Source organism: Astatotilapia calliptera, chromosome 3, assembly GCF_964374335.1.
Source record: "Astatotilapia calliptera chromosome 3, fAstCal68.1, whole genome shotgun sequence".
Taxonomy (NCBI): Eukaryota; Metazoa; Chordata; class Actinopteri; order Cichliformes; family Cichlidae; genus Astatotilapia; species Astatotilapia calliptera.
Genome location: NC_137424.1, coordinates 22342110 through 22359152, shown reverse-complemented (window position 1 = coordinate 22359152; position 17043 = coordinate 22342110). Strand labels below are relative to the sequence as shown.

At 58.0% G+C, this 17043-nt stretch overlaps 7 non-coding genes and 2 pseudogenes across 7 annotated transcripts; all 9 read left to right on the top strand.

Annotated features, from left to right (window-relative positions):
* Window positions 1–1477: 1477 nt before the first annotated feature.
* On the top strand, window positions 1478–1596 carry LOC145426582 (5S ribosomal RNA). Its single transcript, XR_013907292.1, has one exon. It is a non-coding gene; the product is annotated as a 5S ribosomal RNA (ribosomal RNA).
* An 895-nt stretch (window positions 1597–2491) lies between these two features.
* On the top strand, window positions 2492–2610 carry LOC145427424 (5S ribosomal RNA; annotated as a pseudogene).
* A 1255-nt stretch (window positions 2611–3865) lies between these two features.
* LOC145427020 (5S ribosomal RNA) lies at window positions 3866–3984 on the top strand. Its single transcript, XR_013907744.1, has one exon. It is a non-coding gene; the product is annotated as a 5S ribosomal RNA (ribosomal RNA).
* Window positions 3985–5161: 1177 nt separating this feature from the next.
* LOC145427450 (5S ribosomal RNA) lies at window positions 5162–5270 on the top strand (annotated as a pseudogene).
* Window positions 5271–6998: 1728 nt separating this feature from the next.
* On the top strand, window positions 6999–7117 carry LOC145427819 (5S ribosomal RNA). The gene has a single exon (XR_013908361.1). It is a non-coding gene; the product is annotated as a 5S ribosomal RNA (ribosomal RNA).
* Window positions 7118–9196: 2079 nt separating this feature from the next.
* LOC145427496 (5S ribosomal RNA) lies at window positions 9197–9315 on the top strand. Its single transcript, XR_013908038.1, has one exon. It is a non-coding gene; the product is annotated as a 5S ribosomal RNA (ribosomal RNA).
* A 2279-nt stretch (window positions 9316–11594) lies between these two features.
* Window positions 11595–11713, top strand: LOC145426870 (5S ribosomal RNA). The gene has a single exon (XR_013907591.1). It is a non-coding gene; the product is annotated as a 5S ribosomal RNA (ribosomal RNA).
* Window positions 11714–13602: 1889 nt separating this feature from the next.
* On the top strand, window positions 13603–13721 carry LOC145426649 (5S ribosomal RNA). The gene has a single exon (XR_013907359.1). It is a non-coding gene; the product is annotated as a 5S ribosomal RNA (ribosomal RNA).
* Window positions 13722–15644: 1923 nt separating this feature from the next.
* LOC145427494 (5S ribosomal RNA) lies at window positions 15645–15763 on the top strand. Its single transcript, XR_013908037.1, has one exon. It is a non-coding gene; the product is annotated as a 5S ribosomal RNA (ribosomal RNA).
* Window positions 15764–17043: the final 1280 nt, after the last annotated feature.

Here is a 17043-nt window from a genome sequence, read left to right as displayed (position 1 = left end):
TGAGGTCACTTACACCACACCAGGGCCTGTGGCTGCTGGCTGAGGGCACTTACACCACACCAGTGCCTGTGGCTTCTGGCTGAGGCCACTTACACCACACCAGGGCCTGTGGCTGCTGGCTCAGGCCACTTACACCACACCAGGGCCTGTGGCTGCTGGCTGAGGCCACTTACACCACACCAGGGCCTGTGGCTGCTGGCTGAGGCCACTTACACCACACCAGTGCCTGTGGCTGCTGGCTGAGGCCACTTACACCACACCAGGGCATTAGTTGCTATTGAGGCCCCTTACACCACACCAGGGCCTGTGGCACTGGCTGAGGCCACTTACACCACACCAGGGCCTGTGGCTGCTGGCTGAGGCCACCTACACCACACCAGGGCATTAGTTGCTATTGAGGCCAATTACACCACACCAGGGTCTGTGGCTCTTGCTCAGGCCACTTACACCACACCAGGGCCTGTGGCACTGGCTGAGGCCACTTACACTACACCAGGGCCTGTGGCTCTGGCTGAGGCCACTTACACCACACCAGGGCCTGTGGCTGCTGGCTGAGGCCACTTACACCACACCAGGGCCTGTGGCTGCTGGCTGAGGCCACTTACACCACACCAGGGCCTGTGGCTGCTGGCTGAGGCCACTTACACCACACCAGTGCCTGTGGCTTCTGGCTGAGGCCACTTACACCACACCAGGGCCTGTGGCTCTTGCTCAGGCCACTCATATCACACCAGACCCTGTGGCTCTGGCTGAGGCCACTTACACCACACCAGGGCCTGTGGCTCTGGCTGAGGCCACTTACACCACATCAGGGCCTGTGGCTGCTGGATGAGGCGACTTACACCACACCAAGGGCCTGTGGCTGCTGGCTGAGGCCACCTACACCACACCAGGGCCTGTGGCTGCTGGCTGAGGCCACTTACACCACACCAAGGGCCTGTGGCTGCTGGCTGAGGCCACATACACAACACCATGGCCTTTTTTGCTTCTGAGGCCACTTACACCACACCAGGGCCTGTGGCTGCTGGCTGAGGCCACATACACCACACCAGGGCCTTAGTTGCTATTGAGGCCAATTACACCACACCAGGGCCTGTTGCTCTTGCTCAGGCCACTTACACCACACCAGGGCCTGTGGCTCTTGCTCAGGCCACTTACTCCACACCAGGGCCTGTGGCTCTTGCTCAGGCCACTCATATCACACCAGGCCCTGTGCTTCTGGCCGAGGCCATCTTCACCAAACCAGGCCCTGTGCTGCTAGCTGTGGCCATGTACAACACACCAGGCCCTGTTCTGGTTCCTGAGGCCATCTTCAACAATCCAGGGCCTGTGCTGTTGGATAAATGCTAAACTGAGCCTTTGGGTTAGGGTATTATGCAAACATGCAGGTATGGTTATAGGATTGTCTTCGTAACTTCAGGTACTTGCCACCTAATCAGTTGAATCCATAAATTGAGACATTGTGCTGGGGCCAGCAGCTTACGGCCATACCACCCTGAGCACGCCCGACCTCGTCTGATCTCGGAAGCTAAGCAGGGCTGGGCTTGGTTAGTACTTGGATGGGAGACTTCCTTGGAATACCTAGTGCTGTAAGCCTTTCATTTTCATGTCATTGAACCGCTTTTGATCCAGAGAAGGGGTGTATTAAAAGACCAAAAGCAGCTGCCCATTAATGAGGGCACATTAACGACATTGCTTTTGGCTGTTTTCCAATGTCTTGTGCTGCTAGCTGATGCCACTTACACCACACCAGGGCCAGAGTGACCGGCTGGGGCCACTTACACCACACCAGGGCCTGTGGCTGCTGGCTGAGGCCACCTACACCACACCAGGGCCTTACTTGCTATTGAGGCCAATTACACCACACCAGGGTCTGTGGCTCTTGCTCAGGCCACTTACACCACACCAGGGCCTGTGGCTGCTGGATGAGGCGACTTACACCACACCAAGGCCTGTGGCTGCTGGATGAGGCCACTTACACAACACCAGGGCCTTAGTTGCTATTGAGGCCACTTACACCACACCAGGGCCTGTGGCTCTGGCTGAGGCCACTTACACCACACCACGGCCTTATTTGCTTCTGAGGCCACTTACACCACACCAGGGCCTGTGGCTCTGGCTGAGGCCACTTACACCACACCAGGGCCTGTGGCTCTTGCTCAGGCCACTTACACCACACCAGGGCCTGTGGCTCTTGCTCAGGCCACTCATATCACACCAGGCCCTGTGCTTCTGGCCGAGGCCATCTTCACCAAACCAGGCCCTGTGCTGCTAGCTGTGACCATGTACAACACACCAGGCCCTGTTCTTGTTCCTGAGGCCATCTTCAACAATCCAGGGCCTGTGCTGTTGGATAAATGCTAAACTGAGCCTTTGGGTTAGGGTATTATGCAAACATGCAGGTATGGTTATAGGATTGTCTTCGTAACTCCAGGTACTTGCCACCTAATCACTTGAATCCATAAATTGAGACATTGTGCTGTGGCCAGCAGCTTAGGGCCATACCACCCTGAGCATGCCCGACCACGTCTGATCTCGGAAGCTAAGCAGGGCTGTTCTTGGTTAGTACTTGGATGGGAGACTTCCTTGGAATACCAGGTGCTGTAAGCCTTTCATTTTCATGTCTTTGAACCGCTTTTGATCCAGAGAAGGGGTGTATTAAAAGACCAAAAGCAGCTGCCCATTAATGAGGGCACATTAACGACATTGCTTTTGGCTGTTTTCCAATGTCTTGTGCTGCTAGCTGATGCCACCTACACCACACCAGGGCCTGAGTGACCGGCTGGGGCCACTTACACCACATCAGGGCCTGTGGCTGCTGGCTGAGGCCACTTACACCACACCAGGGCCTGTGGCTGCTGGCTGAGGCCACTTACACCACACCAGGGCATTAGTTGCTATTGAGGCCAATTACACCACACCAGGGTCTGTGGCTCTTGCTCAGGCCACTTACACCACACCAGGGCCTGTGGCACTGGCTGAGGCCACTTACACCACACCAGGGCCTGTGGCTGCTGGCTGAGGCCACTTACACCACACCAGGGCCTGTGGCTGCTGGCTGAGGCCACTTACACCACACCAGGGCCTGTGGCTGCTGGCTGAGGGCACTTACACCACACCAGTGCCTGTGGCTTCTGGCTGAGGCCACTTACACCACACCAGTGCCTGTGGCTCTTGCTCATGCCACTTACACCACACCAGGGCCTGTGGCTGCTGGCTGAGGGCACTTACACCACACCAGTGCCTGTGGCTGCTGGCTGAGGCCACTTACACCACACCAGGGCATTAGTTGCTATTGAGGCCACTTACACCACACCAGGGCCTGTGGCTGCTGGCTGAGGCCACATACACAACACCAGGGCCTTAGTTGCTATTGAGGCCAATTACACCACACCAGGGCCTGTGGCACTGGCTGAGGTCACTTACACCACACCAGGGCCTGTGGCTGCTGGCTGAGGCCACTTACACCACACAAGGGCCTGTGGCTGCTGGCTGAGGCCACCCACACCACACCAGGGCCTGTGGCTGCTGGCTGAGGCCACTTACACCACACCAGGGCCTGTGGCTCTTGCTCAGGCCACTCATATCACACCAGACCCTGTGCTTCTGGCCGAGGCCATCTTCACCAAACCAGGCCCTGTGCTGCTTGCTGTGGCCATGTACAACACACCAGGCCCTGTGCTGGTTCCTGAGGCCATCTTCAACAATCCAGGGCCTGTGCTGTTAGATAAATGCCAAACTGAGCCTTTGGGTTAGGGTATTATGCAAACATGCAGGTATGGTTATAGGATTGTCTTCGTAACTTCAGGTACTTGCCACCTAATCAGTTGAATCCATAAATTGAGACATTGTGCTGGGGCCAGCAGCTTACGGCCATACCACCCTGAGCACGCCCGACCTCGTCTGATCTCGGAAGCTAAGAAGGGCTGGGCTTGGTTAGTACTTGGATGGGAGACTGCCTGGGAATACCTGGTGCTGTAAGCCTTTCATTTTCATGTCATTGAACCGCTTTTGATCCAGAGAAGGGGTGTATTAAAAGACCAAAAGCAGCTGCCCATTAATGAGGGCACATTAACGACACTGCTTTTGGCTGTTTTCCAATGTCTTGTGCTGCTAGCTGATGCCACCTACACCACACCAGGGCCTGAGTGACCGGCTGGGGCCACTTACACCACATCAGGGCCTGTGGCTCTGGCTGAGGCCACTTACACCACACCAGGGCCTGTGGCTCTGGCTGAGGCCACTTACACCACATCAGGGCCTGTGGCTGCTGGATGAGGCGACTTACACCACACCAAGGGCCTGTGGCTGCTGGCTGAGGCCACCCACACCACACCAGGGCCTGTGGCTGCTGGCTGAGGCCACTTACACCACACCAGGGCCTGTGGCTCTTGCTCAGGCCACTCATATCACACCAGACCCTGTGGCTCTGGCTGAGGCCACTTACACCACACCAGGGCCTGTGGCTCTGGCTGAGGCCACTTACACCACATCAGGGCCTGTGGCTGCTGGATGAGGCGACTTACACCACACCAAGGGCCTGTGGCTGCTGGCTGAGGCCACCCACACCACACCAGGGCCTGTGGCTGCTGGCTGAGGCCACTTACACCACACCAAGGGCCTGTGGCTGCTGGCTGAGGCCACATACACAACACCACGGCCTTATTTGCTTCTGAGGCCACTTACACCACACCAGGGCCTGTGGCTGCTGGCTGAGGTCACATACACCACACCAGGGCCTTAGTTGCTATTGAGGCCAATTACACCACACCAGGGCCTGTTGCTCTTGCTCAGGCCACTTACACCACACCAGGGCCTGTGGCTCTTGCTCAGGCCACTTACTCCACACCAGGGCCTGTGGCTCTTGCTCAGGCCACTCATATCACACCAGGCCCTGTGCTTCTGGCTGAGGCCATCTTCACCAAACCAGGCCCTGTGCTGCTAGCTGTGGCCATGTACAACACACCAGGCCCTGTTCTGGTTCCTGAGGCCATCTTCAACAATCCAGGGCCTGTGCTGTTGGATAAATGCTAAACTGAGCCTTTGGGTTAGGGTATTATGCAAACATGCAGGTATGGTTATAGGATTGTCTTCGTAACTTCAGGTACTTGCCACCTAATCAGTTGAATCCATAAATTGAGACATTGTGCTGGGGCCAGCAGCTTACGGCCATACCACCCTGAGCACGCCCGACCTCGTCTGATCTCGGAAGCTAAGCAGGGCTGGGCTTGGTTTGTACTTGGATGGGAGACTACCTGGTGCTGTAAGCCTTTCATTTTCATGTCATTGAACCGCTTTTGATCCAGAGAAGGGGTGTATTAAAAGACCAAAAGCAGCTGCCCATTAATGATGGCACATTAACGACATTGCTTTTGGCTGTTTTACAATGTCTTGTGCTGCTAGCTGATGCCACCTACACCACACCAGGGCCTGAGTGACCGGCTGGGGCCACTTACACCACATCAGGGCCTGTGGCTGCTGGCTGAGGCCACTTACACCACACCAGGGCCTGTGGCTGCTGGCTGAGGCCACTTACACCACACCAGGGCATTAGTTGCTATTGAGGCCAATTACACCACACCAGGGTCTGTGGCTCTTGCTCAGGCCACTTACACCACACCAGGGCCTGTGGCACTGGCTGAGGCCACTTACACCGCACCAGGGCCTGTGGCTGCTGGCTGAGGCCACTTACACCACACCAGGGCCTGTGGCTGCTGGCTGAGGTCACTTACACCACACCAGGGCCTGTGGCTGCTGGCTGAGGGCACTTACACCACACCAGTGCCTGTGGCTTCTGGCTGAGGCCACTTACACCACACCAGGGCCTGTGGCTCTTGCTCAGGCCACTTACACCACACCAGGGCCTGTGCTGCTGGCTGAGGCCACTTACACCACACCAGGGCCTGTGGCTGCTGGCTGAGGCCACTTACACCACACCAGGGCCTGTGGCTGCTGGCTGAGGGCACTTACACCACACCAGTGCCTGTGGCTGCTGGCTGAGGCCACTTACACCACACCAGGGCATTAGTTGCTATTGAGGCCCCTTACACCACACCAGGGCCTGTGGCACTGGCTGAGGCCACTTACACCACACCAGGGCCTGTGGCTGCTGGCTGAGGCCACCTACACCACACCAGGGCATTAGTTGCTATTGAGGCCAATTACACCACACCAGGGTCTGTGGCTCTTGCTCAGGCCACTTACACCACACCAGGGCCTGTGGCACTGGCTGAGGCCACTTACACTACACCAGGGCCTGTGGCTCTGGCTGAGGCCACTTACACCACACCAGGGCCTGTGGCTGCTGGCTGAGGCCACTTACACCACACCAGGGCCTGTGGCTGCTGGCTGAGGCCACTTACACCACACCAGGGCCTGTGGCTGCTGGCTGAGGCCACTTACACCACACCAGGGCCTGTGGCTCTTGCTCAGGCCACTTACACCACACCAGGGCCTGTGGCACTGGCTGAGGCCACTTACACCGCACCAGGGCCTGTGGCTCTGGCTGAGGCCACTTACACCACACCAGGGCCTGTGGCTGCTGGCTGAGGCCACTTACACCACACCAGGGCCTGTGGCTGCTGGCTGAGGCCACTTACACCACACCAGGGCCTGTGGCTGCTGGCTGAGGCCACTTACACCACACCAGTGCCTGTGGCTTCTGGCTGAGGCCACTTACACCACACCAGGGCCTGTGGCTCTTGCTCAGGCCACTCACATCACACCAGGCCCTGCGCTTCTGGCCGAGGCCATCTTCACCAAACCAGGCCCTGTGCTGCTAGCTGTGGCCATGTACAACACACCAGGCCCTGTGCTGGTTCCTGAGGCCATCTTCAACAATCCAGGGCCTGTGCTGTTAGATAAATGCTAAACTGAGCCTTTGGGTTAGGGTATTATGCAAACATGCAGGTATGGTTAAAGGATTGTCTTCGTAACTTCAGGTACTTGCCACCTAATCAGTTGAATCCATAAATTGAGACATTGTGCTGGGGCCAGCAGCTTACGGCCATACCACCCTGAGCACGCCCGACCTCGTCTGATCTCGGAAGCTAAGCAGGGCTGGGCTTGGTTAGTACTTGGATGGGAGACCGCCTGGGAATACCTGGTGCTGTAAGCCTTTCATTTTCATGCCATTGAACCGCTTTTGATCCAGAGAAGGGGTGTATTAAAAGACCAAAAGCAGCTGCCCATTAATGAGGGCACATTAACGACATTGCTTTTGGCTGTTTTCCAATGTCTTGTGCTGCTAGCTGATGCCACCTACACCACACCAGGGCCTGAGTGACCAGCTGGGGCCACGTACACCACATCAGGGCCTGTGGCTGCTGGCTGAGGCCACTTACACCACACCAGGGCCTGTGGCTGCTGGCTGAGGCCACTTACACCACACCAGGGCCTGTGGCTGCTGGCTGAGGCCACCTACACCACACCAGGGCCTTAGTTGCTATTGAGGCCAATTACACCACAACAGGGTCTGTGGCTCTTGCTCAGGCCACTTACACCACACCAGGGCCTGTGGCACTGGCTGAGGCCACTTACACCACACCAGGACCTGTGGCTCTGGCTGAGGCCACTTACACCACACCAGGGCCTGTGGCTGCTGGCTGAGGCCACCTACACCACACCAGGGCCTTAGTTGCTATTGAGGCCAATTACACCACAACAGGGTCTGTGGCTCTTGCTCAGGCCACTTACACCACACCAGGGCCTGTGGCACTGGCTGAGGCCACTTACACCACACCAGGACCTGTGGCTCTGGCTGAGGCCACTTACACCACACCAGGGCCTGTGGCTGCTGGCTGAGGCCACTTACACCACACCAGGGCCTGTGGCTGCTGGCTGAGGCCACTTACACCACACCAGGGCCTGTGGCTGCTGGCTGAGGCCACTTACACCACACCAGGGCCTGTGGCTGCTGGCTGAGGCCACTTACACCACACCAGGGCCTGTGGCACTGGCTGAGGCCACTTACACCACACCAGGACCTGTGGCTCTGGCTGAGGCCACTTACACCACACCCGGACCTGTGGCTCTGGCTGAGGCCACTTACACCACACCAGGGCCTGTGGCTGCTGGCTGAGGCCACTTACACCACACCAGGGCATTAGTTGCTATTGAGGCCACTTACACCACACCAGGGCCTGTGGCTGCTGGCTGAGGCCACTTACACCACACCAGGGCCTGTGGCTGCTGGCTGAGGCCACTTACACCACACCAGGGCATTAGTTGCTATTGAGGCCAATTACACCACACCAGGGTCTGTGGCACTGGCTGAGGCCACTTACACCACACCAGGGCCTGTGGCTGCTGGCTGAGGCCACTTACACCACACCAGGGCCTGTGGCTGCTGGCTGAGGTCACTTACACCACACCAGGGCATTAGTTGCTATTGAGGCCCCTTACACCACACCAGTGCCTGTGGCTTCTGGCTGAGGCCACTTACACCACACCAGGGCCTGTGGCTCTTGCTCAGGCCACTTACACCACACCAGGGCCTGTGGCTGCTGGCTGAGGCCACTTACACCACACCAGGGCCTGTGGCTGCTGGCTGAGGCCACTTACACCACACCAGGGCATAAGTTGCTATTGAGGCCAATTACACCACACCAGGGTCTTTGGCTCTTGCTCAGGCCACTTACACCACACCAGGGCCTGTGGCACTGGCTGAGGCCACTTACACCACACCAGGGCCTGTGGCTCTGGCTGAGGCCACTTACACCACACCAGGGCCTGTGGCTGCTGGCTGAGGCCACTTACACCACACCAGGGCCTGTGGCTGCTGGCTGAGGCCACTTACACCACACCAGGGCCTGTGGCTGCTGGCTGAGGCCACTTACACCACACCAGTGCCTGTGGCTTCTGGCTGAGGCCACTTACACCACACCAGGGCCTGTGGCTCTTGCTCAGGCCACTCACATCACACCAGGCCCTGCGCTTCTGGCCGAGGCCATCTTCACCAAACCAGGCCCTGTGCTGCTAGCTGTGGCCATGTACAACACACCAGGCCCTGTGCTGGTTCCTGAGGCCATCTTCAACAATCCATGGCCTGTGCTGTTAGATAAATGCTAAACTGAGCCTTTGGGTTAGGGTATTATGCAAACATGCAGGTATGGTTAAAGGATTGTCTTCGTAACTTCAGGTACTTGCCACCTAATCAGTTGAATCCATAAATTGAGACATTGTGCTGGGGCCAGCAGCTTACGGCCATACCACCCTGAGCACGCCCGACCTCGTCTGATCTCGGAAGCTAAGCAGGGCTGGGCTTGGTTAGTACTTGGATGGGAGACTACCTGGGAATACCTGGTGCTGTAAGCCTTTCATTTTCATGTCATTGAACCGCTTTTGATCCAGAGAAGGGGTGTATTAAAAGACCAAAAGCAGCTGCCCATTAATGAGGGCACATTAACGACATTGCTTTTGGCTGTTTTCCAATGTCTTGTGCTGCTAGCTGATGCCACCGACACCACACCAGGGCCTGAGTGACCGGCTGGGGCCACTTACACCACATCAGGGCCTGTGGCTGCTGGCTGAGGCCACTTACACCACACCAGGGCCTGTGGCTGCTGGCTGAGGCCACTTACACCACACCAGGGCATTAGTTGCTATTGAGGCCAATTACACCACACCAGGGTCTGTGGCTCTTGCTCAGGCCACTTACACCACACCAGGGCCTGTGGCACTGGCTGAGGCCACTTACACCACACCAGGGCCTGTGGCTGCTGGCTGAGGCCACCTACACCACACCAGGGCATTAGTTGCTATTGAGGCCAATTACACCACACCAGGGTCTGTGACTCTTGCTCAGGCCACTTACACCACACCAGGGCCTGTGGCACTGGCTGAGGCCACTTACACCACACCAGGGCCTGTGGCTGCTGGCTGAGGCCACTTACACCACACCAGGGCCTGTGGCTGCTGGCTGAGGTCACTTACACCACACCAGGGCCTGTGGCTGCTGGCTGAGGCCACTTACACCACACCAGGGCCTGTGGCTCTTGCTCAGGCCACTTACACCACACCAAGGCCTGTGGCTGCTGGCTGAGGCCACTTACACCACACCAGGGCCTGTGGCTCTTGCTCAGGCCACTTACACCACACCAGGGCCTGTGGCACTGGCTGAGGCCACTTACACCACACCAGTGCCTGTGGCTTCTGGCTGAGGCCACTTACACCACACCAGGGCCTGTGGCTCTTGCTCAGGCCACTTACACCACACCAAGGCCTGTGGCTGCTGGCTGAGGCCACTTACACCACACCAGGGCCTGTGGCTCTTGCTCAGGCCACTTACACCACACCAGGGCCTGTGGCACTGGCTGAGGCCACTTACACCACACCAGGGCCTGTGGCTGCTGGCTGAGGCCACCTACACCACACCAGGGCATTAGTTGCTATTGAGGCCAATTACACCACACCAGGGTCTGTGACTCTTGCTCAGGCCACTTACACCACACCAGGGCCTGTGGCACTGGCTGAGGCCACTTACACCACACCAGGGCCTGTGGCTGCTGGCTGAGGCCACTTACACCACACCAGGGCCTGTGGCTGCTGGCTGAGGTCACTTACACCACACCAGGGCCTGTGGCTGCTGGCTGAGGGCACTTACACCACACCAGTGCCTGTGGCTTCTGGCTGAGGCCACTTACACCACACCAGGGCCTGTGGCTGCTGGCTCAGGCCACTTACACCACACCAGGGCCTGTGGCTGCTGGCTGAGGCCACTTACACCACACCAGGGCCTGTGGCTGCTGGCTGAGGCCACTTACACCACACCAGTGCCTGTGGCTGCTGGCTGAGGCCACTTACACCACACCAGGGCATTAGTTGCTAATGAGGCCCCTTACACCACACCAGGGCCTGTGGCACTGGCTGAGGCCACTTACACCACACCAGGGCCTGTGGCTGCTGGCTGAGGCCACATACACCACAACAGGGCATTAGTTGCTATTGAGGCCAATTACACCACACCAGGGTCTGTGGCTCTTGCTCAGGCCACTTACACCACACCAGGGCCTGTGGCACTGGCTGAGGCCACTTACACTACACCAGGGCCTGTGGCTCTGGCTGAGGCCACTTACACCACACCAGGGCCTGTGGCTGCTGGCTGAGGCCACTTACACCACACCAGGGCCTGTGGCTGCTGGCTGAGGCCACTTACACCACACCAGGGCCTGTGGCTGCTGGCTGAGGCCACTTACACCACACCAGGGCCTGTGGCTACTGGCTGAGGCCACTTACACCACACCAGTGCCTGTGGCTTCTGGCTGAGGCCACTTACACCACACCAGGGCCTGTGGCTCTTGCTCAGGCCACTCACATCACACCAGGCCCTGCGCTTCTGGCCGAGGCCATCTTCACCAAACCAGGCCCTGTGCTGCTAGCTGTGGCCATGTACAACACACCAGGCCCTGTGCTGGTTCCTGAGGCCATCTTCAACAATCCAGGGCCTGTGCTGTTAGATAAATGCTAAACTGAGCCTTTGGGTTAGGGTATTATGCAAACATGCAGGTATGGTTAAAGGATTGTCTTCGTAACTTCAGGTACTTGCCACCTAATCAGTTGAATCCATAAATTGAGACATTGTGCTGGGGCCAGCAGCTTACGGCCATACCACCCTGAGCATGCCCGACCTCGTCTGATCTCGGAAGCTAAACAGGGCTGGGCTTGGTTAGTACTTGGATGGGAGACTACCTGGGAATACCTGGTGCTGTAAGCCTTTCATTTTCATGTCATTGAACCGCTTTTGATCCAGAGAAGGGGTGTATTAAAAGACCAAAAGCAGCTGCCCATTAATGAGGGCACATTAACGACATTGATTTTGGCTCTTTTCCAATGTCTTGTGCTGCTAGCTGATGCCACCTACACCACACCAGGGCCTGAGTGACCGGCTGGGGCCACTTACACCACATCAGGGCCTGTGGCTGCAGGCTGAGGCCACCTACACCACACCAGGGCATTAGTTGCTATTCAGGCCAATTACACCACACCAGGGTCTGTGACTCTTGCTCAGGCCACTTACACCACACCAGGGCCTGTGGCACTGGCTGAGGCCACTTACACCACACCAGGGCCTGTGGCTGCTGGCTGAGGCCACTTACACCACACCAGGGCCTGTGGCTGCTGGCTGAGGTCACTTACACCACACCAGGGCCTGTGGCTGCTGGCTGAGGGCACTTACACCACACCAGTGCCTGTGGCTTCTGGCTGAGGCGACTTACACCACACCAGGGCCTGTGGCTCTTGCTCAGGCCACTTACACCACACCAGGGCCTGTGGCTGCTGGCTGAGGCCACTTACACCACACCAGGGCCTGTGGCTCTTGCTCAGGCCACTTACACCACACCAGGGCCTGTGGCACTGGCTGAGGCCACTTACACCACACCAGGGCCTGTGGCTGCTGGCTGAGGCCACCTACACCACACCAGGGCATTAGTTGCTATTGAGGCCAATTACACCACACCAGGGTCTGTGACTCTTGCTCAGGCCACTTACACCACACCAGGGCCTGTGGCACTGGCTGAGGCCACTTACACCACACCAGGGCCTGTGGCTGCTGGCTGAGGCCACTTACACCACACCAGGGCCTGTGGCTGCTGGCTGAGGTCACTTACACCACACCAGGGCCTGTGGCTGCTGGCTGAGGGCACTTACACCACACCAGTGCCTGTGGCTTCTGGCTGAGGCCACTTACACCACACCAGGGCCTGTGGCTGCTGGCTCAGGCCACTTACACCACACCAGGGCCTGTGGCTGCTGGCTGAGGCCACTTACACCACACCAGTGCCTGTGGCTGCTGGCTGAGGCCACTTACACCACACCAGTGCCTGTGGCTGCTGGCTGAGGCCACTTACACCACACCAGTGCCTGTGGCTGCTGGCTGAGGCCACTTACACCACACCAGGGCCTGTGGCTGCTGGCTGAGGCCACCTACACCACACCAGGGCATTAGTTGCTATTGAGGCCACTTACACCACACCAGGGTCTGTGGCTCTTGCTCAGGCCACTTACACCACACCAGGGCCTGTGTCACTGGCTGAGGCCACTTACACTACACCAGGGCCTGTGGCTCTGGCTGAGGCCACTTACACCACACCAGGGCCTGTGGCTGCTGGCTGAGGCCACTTACACCACACCAGGGCCTGTGGCTGCTGGCTGAGGCCACTTACACCACACCAGGGCCTGTGGCTGCTGGCTGAGGCCACTTACACCACACCAGGGCCTGTGGCTGCTGGCTGAGGCCACTTACACCACACCAGTGCCTGTGGCTTCTGGCTGAGGCCACTTACACCACACCAGGGCCTGTGGCTCTTGCTCAGGCCACTCACATCACACCAGGCCCTGCGCTTCTGGCCGAGGCCATCTTCACCAAACCAGGCCCTGTGTTGCTAGCTGTGGCCATGTACAACACACCAGGCCCTGTGCTGGTTCCTGAGGCCATCTTCAACAATCCAGGGCCTGTGCTGTTAGATAAATGCTAAACTGAGCCTTTGGGTTAGGGTATTATGCAAACATGCAGGTATGGTTAAAGGATTGTCTTCGTAACTTCAGGTACTTGCCACCTAATCAGTTGAATCCATAAATTGAGACATTGTGCTGGGGCCAGCAGCTTACGGCCATACCACCCTGAGCATGCCCGACCTCGTCTGATCTCGGAAGCTAAGCAGGGCTGGGCTTGGTTAGTACTTGGATGGGAGACTACCTGGGAATACCTGGTGCTGTAAGCCTTTCATTTTCATGTCATTGAACCGCTTTTGATCCAGAGAAGGGGTGTATTAAAAGACCAAAAGCAGCTGCCCATTAATGAGGGCACATTAACGACATTGATTTTGGCTCTTTTCCAATGTCTTGTGCTGCTAGCTGATGCCACCTACACCACACCAGGGCCTGAGTGACCGGCTGGGGCCACTTACACCACATCAGGGCCTGTGGCTGCTGGCTGAGGCCACCTACACCACACCAGGGCATTAGTTGCTATTGAGGCCAATTACACCACACCAGGGTCTGTGACTCTTGCTCAGGCCACTTACACCACACCAGGGCCTGTGGCACTGGCTGAGGCCACTTACACCACACCAGGGCCTGTGGCTGCTGGCTGAGGCCACTTACACCACACCAGGGCCTGTGGCTGCTGGCTGAGGTCACTTACACCACACCAGGGCCTGTGGCTGCTGGCTGAGGGCACTTACACCACACCAGTGCCTGTGGCTTCTGGCTGAGGCCACTTACACCACACCAGGGCCTGTGGCTCTTGCTCAGGCCACTTACACCACACCAGGGCCTGTGGCTGCTGGCTGAGGCCACTTACACCACACCAGGGCCTGTGGCTCTTGCTCAGGCCACTTACACCACACCAGGGCCTGTGGCACTGGCTGAGGCCACTTACACCACACCAGGGCCTGTGGCTGCTGGCTGAGGCCACCTACACCACACCAGGGCCTTAGTTGCTATTGAGGCCAATTACACCACAACAGGGTCTGTGGCTCTTGCTCAGGCCACTTACACCACACCAGGGCCTGTGGCACTGGCTGAGGCCACTTACACCACACCAGGACCTGTGGCTCTGGCTGAGGCCACTTACACCACACCAGGGCCTGTGGCTGCTGGCTGAGGCCACTTACACCACACCAGGGCCTGTGGCTGCTGGCTGAGGCCACTTACACCACACCAGGGCCTGTGGCTGCTGGCTGAGGCCACTTACACCACACCAGGGCCTGTGGCACTGGCTGAGGCCACTTACACCACACCAGGACCTGTGGCTCTGGCTGAGGCCACTTACACCACACCCGGACCTGTGGCTCTGGCTGAGGCCACTTACACCACACCAGGGCCTGTGGCTGCTGGCTGAGGCCACTTACACCACACCAGGGCATTAGTTGCTATTGAGGCCACTTACACCACACCAGGGCCTGTGGCTGCTGGCTGAGGCCACCTACACCACACCAGGGCATTAGTTGCTATTGAGGCCAATTACACCACACCAGGGTCTGTGGCTCTTGCTCAGGCCACTTACACCACACCAGGGCCTGTGGCACTGGCTGAGGCCACTTACACCACACCAGGACCTGTGGCTCTGGCTGAGGCCAATTACACCACACCAGGGCCTGTGGCTGCTGGCTGAGGCCACTTACACCACACCAGGGCCTGTGGCTTCTGGCTGAGGCCACTTACACCACACCAGGGCCTGTGGCACTGGCTGAGGCCACTTACACCACACCAGGACCTGTGGCTCTGGCTGAGGCCACTTACACCACACCAGGGCCTGTGGCTGCTGGCTGAGGCCACTTACACCACACCAGGGCCTGTGGCTGCTGGCTGAGGCCACTTACACCACACCAGGGCCTGTGGCTGCTGGCTGAGGCCACTTACACCACACCAGTGCCTGTGGCTTCTGGCTCAGGCCACTCACATCACACCAGGCCCTGTGCTGCTAGCTGTGGCCATGTACAACACACCAGGCCCTGTGCTGGTTCCTGAGGCCATCTTCAACAATCCAGGGCCTGTGCTGTTAGATAAATGCTAAACTGAGCCTTTGGGTTAGGGTATTATGCAAACATGCAGGTATGGTTAAAGGATTGTCTTCGTAACTTCAGGTACTTGCCACCTAATCAGTTGAATCCATAAATTGAGACATTGTGCTGGGGCCAGCAGCTTACGGCCATACCACCCTGAGCACGCCCGACCTCGTCTGATCTCGGAAGCTAAGCAGGGCTGGGCTTGGTTAGTACTTGGATGGGAGACTACCTGGGAATACCTGGTGCTGTAAGCCTTTCATTTTCATGTCATTGAACCGCTTTTGATCCAGAGAAGGGGTGTATTAAAAGACCAAAAGCAGCTGCCCATTAATGAGGGCACATTAACGACATTGCTTTTGGCTGTTTTCCAATGTCTTGTGCTGCTAGCTGATGCCACCTACACCACACCAGGGCCTGAGTGACCGGCTGGGGCCACTTACACCACATCAGGGCCTGTGGCTGCTGGCTGAGGCCACTTACACCACACCAGGGCCTGTGGCAGCTGGCTGAGGCCACTTACACCACACCAGGGCATTAGTTGCTATTGAGGCCAATTACACCACACCAGGGTCTGTGGCTGCTGGCTGAGGCCACTTACACCACACCAGGGCCTGTGGCTGCTGGCTGAGGCCACTTACACCACACCAGGGCCTGTGGCTGCTGGCTGAGGTCACTTACACCACACCAGGGCATTAGTTGCTATTGAGGCCCCTTACACCACACCAGGACCTGTGGCTCTGGCTGAGGCCACTTACACCACACCAGGGCCTGTGGCTGCTGGCTGAGGCCACTTACACCACACCAGGGCATTAGTTGCTATTGAGGCCACTTACACCACACCAGGGCCTGTGGCTGCTGGCTGAGGCCACCTACACCACACCAGGGCATTAGTTGCTATTGAGGCCAATTACACCACACCAGGGTCTGTGGCTCTTGCTCAGGCCACTTACACCACACCAGGGCCTGTGGCACTGGCTGAGGCCACTTACACCACACCAGGACCTGTGGCTCTGGCTGAGGCCAATTACACCACACCAGGGCCTGTGGCTGCTGGCTGAGGCCACTTACACCACACCAGGGCCTGTGGCTTCTGGCTGAGGCCACTTACACCACACCAGGGCCTGTGGCACTGGCTGAGGCCACTTACACCACACCAGGACCTGTGGCTCTGGCTGAGGCCACTTACACCACACCAGGGCCTGTGGCTGCTGGCTGAGGCCACTTACACCACACCAGGGCCTGTGGCTGCTGGCTGAGGCCACTTACACCACACCAGGGCCTGTGGCTGCTGGCTGAGGCCACTTACACCACACCAGTGCCTGTGGCTTCTGGCCGAGGCCACTCACATCACACCAGGCCCTGTGCTGCTAGCTGTGGCCATGTACAACACACCAGGCCCTGTGCTGGTTCCTGAGGCCATCTTCAACAATCCAGGGCCTGTGCTGTTAGATAAATGCTAAACTGAGCCTTTGGGTTAGGGTATTATGCAAACATGCAGGTATGGTTAAAGGATTGTCTTCGTAACTTCAGGTAC